Raw genomic sequence first — 6000 nt, 5'->3', positions numbered from 1 at the left:
AGGAGGAAACAGTGAATCTGTCAAAAGAACTAGATGAATTGCTTCTCAGGGAGGAACTTATGTGGAGGCAGAGGTCGAGGGCCACGTACCTGCGCGAGGGAGATAGGAATACCAGGTGGTTCCACCGGAAGGCCACTTGGAGACAGAAGAAAAATACTATTTTGAAATTGAAAGATGACAAGAGCAACTGGGTTGAGGACGATCAGGGCTTACATGCATTAACAAATTCGTTTTTCAAGAACCTATACAAGAAGGAAGAGGGCATCGATCCAAAAGACATACTGGATCTGGTAGCTGAGCGAGTGAATGAGGATATGAATTCCATGTTAACGAAACCTTTCTCAGAGGGGGAAATAGGTGATGCACTTTTCCAAATTGGTCCGCTTAAAGCCCCCGGCCCGGACGGTTTTCCGGCACGCTTTTTCCAGAGAAACTAGGGAGATCTAAAAGAGGACGTCATAAGAGTTGTGCTGGATTTCTTTGAGAGAGGTGAACTACCAGAAGGAATGAACGACATGGTGGTAGTGCTCATTCTAAAGGAAAAGGCCCTCAAACGCTGAAGGACTTTGGACCTATCAGTCTGTGCAATGTCATCTACAAGGTGATCTCAAAGTGCCTAGTGAATCGCCTTCGCCCTATTCTTGATGACATCATCTCGGAAACACAGAGCGCATTCATTCCGGGAAGATTGATTACAGACAATGCTATCATTGCATTTGAGTGTTTCCATAAGATACAACACTGCCGAAAAGAGAGGGACAACTATTGTGCATACAAGCTGGACCTTGCAAAAGCTTATGATCAAGTGGACTGGTGCTTCCTCGAAGGAGTTCTCCGGAAGTTTGGTTTTTGCAACAAATGGACTACGTGGGTGATGCAGTGCGTCCAGTCAGTGAGATACTCAGTGAGATGTAATGGCACGCTATTGGAACCTATCTTACCGTCCCGTGGCCTACGTCAAGGAGATCCGCTAAGCCCCTACCTTTTCCTCTTTGTTGCGGATGGACTAGTGCACCTGTTAAAGGAGTTAGCAGAAAACAATCTAAACCCAATTAAAATTGCGAGAAATAGCCCGGGAATCTCGAATCTCTTGTTTGCAAACGACAGCTTGATCTTCTTCAAAGCGGTACCGGAGCAAGCTAGAACGATCAAGAAAGTGCTGGATACTTTTCAGAAATGCACAGGTCAGCTCCTTAGCCAAAGCAAGTGCTCCCTCCTCTTTAGTGAAGTTTGCCCTGTTGAAACAAGGGAGGATATAAAAACCATTTTGGGGGTAGTGTCAGACTCCTTTGAAAGCAAGTACTTGGGCTTTCCGGGCCCGGAAGGGAGAATGAAGGATGAGCAATTCCAGCCGATTATGGATAGATTTGGTAAAAGATGCAACGACTGGTCGGAGAAGTTCATGTCCTATGCGGCGAAAGAGACCCATGTCAAGTCAGTTGTTCAGGCCCTTCCGACCTTCACCATGAGTGTGTTCCTGCTATCTAAAGGCTTTTGTGATAAGTACGAGAAACTTATAAGGGACTTCTAGTGGGGGGATGATGAGGGACACCACAGGGTTCATTGGATGTCTTGGGACCGCATGATAAAGCCCAAGCGAGCGGGGGGGTTGGTTTCCGAGATATGCACTTATTTAACCAAGCGCTTCTCGCCAAACAGGGTTGGAGACTAATTCAAAACCTGGATAGCCTATGTGCAAGAGTGCTCAAATCCAAATACTACCCAAATGGAAATCTGTTGGACACAGTGTTTGCGAAAGACGCGTCCCTTGTTTGGAAAGCCATTGAGTTTGGCCTTGAACTCCTGAAAAAGGGTCTAATCTGGCGGGTGGGAGATGGCAAAAGCATACAAATCCAGCGGGACCAATGGATCCCGAGAAGAGAGGGCCTCATGTCGGCTGCTTTTATCAGAAGATCTCGGATAAGATGGGTCAATCAACTTATGATTCCTAATAGCAAGGAGTGGAATGAAGAGTTAATCAGGCAGATTTTTTCCCCTTCGATGCTGATGAAATATGTAAGATCAGCATCCCCTCATCGAACGTGGAAGATTGCATTGCTTGGCATTATGAGAAGAATGGTATTTTCTCGGTCAGGAGTGCATACAAGCTAGATGCAGCAAAGCTCAGCCAAGTGGAACAAAACCCCTCGAGTTCCAATAGAGAACCTAATGACCGCAGTATCTGGGATCTTATCTGGAAAGCGAAAGTTCCCAGGAAGGTACGCATTTTTGCTTGGAGGGTAGCCACTAACACTCTGGCCACAAAGAAAAATAAGTGGAAGAGAACCTTGGAAGTGGATGCTACTTGTAGTATTTGCGGAAATGGTATAGAAGATGAACACCATGCAGTTATTATGTGCACCAAGAGTAGGGGCCTGAGAGCGGCTATGAGGGATTATTGGCACCTCCCAGCAGAGAACAAATTGTGGTACAGAGGGGATGATTGGCTGCAAGTTGTTTTGGATACTGAGAATGAGGAGGTGCGTGCAAAAACACTGCTTCTGCTATGGCGGTGCTGGCATCTGAGAGAGGACTGCTTAAGGAACAATGGCAAAGAGACCATCAGGAGCTCTGTGTTGTTTCTAAAACAGTACGAGGAAGAATTCAGAAATGCTTCTGAAGCTATTGACGGGGCGGAAGGAAAGAAGAAAGCACGGAGGAAGGAAGATGGTTGCAAACATACTGATGGCGATCCAGGAGGTAAGTGGAGGCCCCCTGTCGTGGTTTTGTCACGGCAGATGTCCTCGTGAAAGGACTTAGTCGTGGAGCCATCGCAACGGGTTAGCTTGAAGGGGTTAAAGCGGACACAGGGACGCAAGAGAGTTTATACTAGTTCGGCCCCTTCGATGAAGGTAAAAGCCTACGTCTAGTTGTGATGGAATTGATGGGGTTTCGATGACTAGGGAGCAAACAAGCTTCGCCTAAATCTCGAGTTGTTGTCTGTTGTCCTGAACCGCCGCCGGGTCGTCCCCTTATATACACGGGTGACGCCCGTTGGTTCACAGAGTCCCAATACCGGCTCATAGATGTGTCCGGTTTGGTCTCTACTTATTCCTAACTTACGATACAAGTTACATACCAACGCCGGTTTACGGCTACAGGCCTTGAACCGACTATGGGCCTTGAGCCCTCATCTACCTTCTTGGGCTTTAACATAGTTAACTACTGACGAAGTTAACCTGGCCCAGATATGCCAGTTTACGCCCACTAGTGATATCCCCAACATTAGGCCCCAGATTGATTTGAACAGGTTCATGTCAATCCTTAGCAAAAATCTTCATCTTCAACATCTTCTTGTAGTTTGTTGAACCGCCGTGATGTCATCTTCTCCGGTCGTTGTAAACCGGCGTGACGTCACCTATTATAAAGAAACTTATCCATGATACCTTTTTTGTTTAATAGGTCTGCGACAATCGAGGCGACAGCTTCGTTTCCACCCACGGTCCCTTGATTTTCGCGCCTGACACATGTCCCTTGCCTTATAAATAGGACTGAAGGGTCATTTATTTTTCCCCTTCGTGCCCTTCTGCTTCGTCTTCCCTGCATCGTCCAGCTTCGGAGCTCCGCCGCCGTCGACGACCTCTGCTCCAACCTTGGCCGCTGCATCACCCTGATTGTACCAGAGCATCGCGGCGACCTTCTGCTTCTTCCTCGGCTCCGGTGAGTTCTTCACCTTTTCCTCCGTAGACCTGCTCTAGGGTTTCCAAGTTCTTCGGTGTTCATCGTCTGCTTCGTACTCATATGATAGATCTTAGATGAACCTGTGAACCTTTGCTCTGTGTAGCGGTAGTTTTTAGCATCCGCCTTCACTTACATGCCTCAAAACCATAGATCTATCTGTATCTCTGCCCATTGATTCGGTACTGTTCTTTTTTGAACCTTGAATATTTTCCTTCTTTTCTGAACTTGCTTCAGATCCGTCGCTATAGAGAAATCTTGTGAAATCTGTTTCTGTACACTTACCCATCCGCAATCTCAACTGTTTCAATGCTTAGATCCGGCGGTTTAACTTGGTGTAGAAAAAATTAACAAACCGGTATATACCATTAGTCCCCTTGTTGAACCGCCAGATGCTGTTGCTTCATAAAACTCCGGTTTAGATAGAGCTGTCTCCGGTTTAACATTGTACATACCAGTGTACTTTAATCAATGCATTCTTGAACCAGAATCACCTATCTTGTAGATTTCATTATGGCCAAGCAAGTATATGAGTGCAACTGGGTTCCTTCTCGCGTCACAGAGACTCAACTGAACAATTTAGTCCTGATCGGTGCTTTAGGCAGCAAAAACACCATCCATTGGAGGGTCCCTGGCAAAGAATGCCCTCCCACACCTCAAGAAGGAGAGGTTGTCGTTTTCGTAGATCACTTAGCCCGGGGCTTTAAACCGCCCGGTTCTAAATTTTACCGGGATGTTTTGGCCGATTTTCAACTCCGCCCACAAGACACTGGCCCTAACTCTGTTACAAACATGTGTCACTTTCAAGTGCTCTGTGAGGTGTTCTTTCAAGAGGAGCCCACGGTTGAATTGTTCAGAGACTGCTTCCATCTAAACTGCCGCACTGAGTTTACTGATGGTTCCAATACGGAATTGGGTGGTGTGGCGATTCAGAAAAGGAAAGAGGTTACATACCCTCATGCCAAACTGCACAGCCATCCCAAAGAGTGGAATCAAACATGGTTCTATTGCAAAGACACCTCCCCTGCTGGTGAAAATCCTTTGCCTGGCTTTCGTCCGGAGCGGCTTAGCAATACACACCCCTTTCCGCAAAGGTTGACTGCCAAGGAGAGAAGCAAATACGCCCCTCAACTGTCCAAGCTCAGAGCCTTCATGGCCAATGGTTTAATAGGGGTTGATCTTGCTCGCTGTTGGATATCGTGGAGCATACTGCCCCTTAGTCAGCGCTCCGGTTTGATGTGCGAGTATACTGGCAGTGTTGATGATCCACTGCGACATGCTAACATCCAGCTCACCGATCAAGAAATCACAGAGGCTGTGAATAAAATGCTGAATGAACCGGAACACGTCTGTGCTCGAACCGGCCTGCTTCCCTTCTGTGCCACCAACAAACCGCCAGCTGTAAGAGCTTGATTTTTCTTTTTACTGAACCTGTTATTGATATATCTGGTCATTGTTTAATATCAATGTCTGTTTAAACAGGGCGATGATCTGTTTTGGAGCAAGAAACTTTCACAGGAGAAGCCAGAAAAAACAGACAAACCGGAACGACCAACCCGACCAAAGACTAAAGTCCTGAAACGGCCTGCTCATAAGAAGAAAAACACTGCATCTTCTGATCCGGCCCCTGATGATGATGTGGGTAATCCGGACCTTGAGGTAGAGCTTGACTCACTTGGCTTATTTTTCATGCGCCTTATTGATGATGATATTTGTCAGGATGATGCCGAAGCCAGCCATGCTGATGCTGCAGAGGTAATCACTCTCTCTTCCGATTCAGACCCTTTGCCTTCACTAAAAATCCGTCAAGCAAACCGAAAGGTTAAATTTTCTCATCCTCTTGCTTACTTGGATCTCAAATTTCTTATGAAGACCCAACAACACGAAGCTCGCCGCACAACCCGGCACAGCGGCCAGGTAGTTACCTCCGCCGGTTTACCGAACAGTCCGGTTGGGAAACGCCGTTCAGAGGTCTCTAATTTGCTTGTCAGTGGTTGTCCTAAAGCGGGTTGTTTTCGTCAACCTCTTAATCCATCTGACTCCGATTATCAGGTTACTTCCCACTCATCCTCTGGCGAGTCATCGGCTACTCAGCTGCCACCGCTCAAAACGGTGCTTGGGTAAGCTATACTTGTCATAATATTTCTGGTACATCACCTTGTAACATATGCTGTATTTGACTTTGTTATTCCTTTCAGGGCCAAGCCTAGGCCGAGCAAGAAGGCTCGCCTGGATAAAGCGGCCGAGGAGGACATCGTCCCTGAACCGGGTAAAACACTAGATCTTGAAGCGGCTATTCATGAAGATATACCCAATGATCCA

Source organism: Triticum urartu, chromosome 1 (assembly GCF_003073215.2).
Source record: "Triticum urartu cultivar G1812 chromosome 1, Tu2.1, whole genome shotgun sequence".
In the NCBI taxonomy this organism is placed as follows: domain Eukaryota; kingdom Viridiplantae; phylum Streptophyta; class Magnoliopsida; order Poales; family Poaceae; genus Triticum; species Triticum urartu.
The sequence above is the reverse complement of the archived record's forward strand: the minus strand, read 5'-3'. Positions refer to the sequence as shown.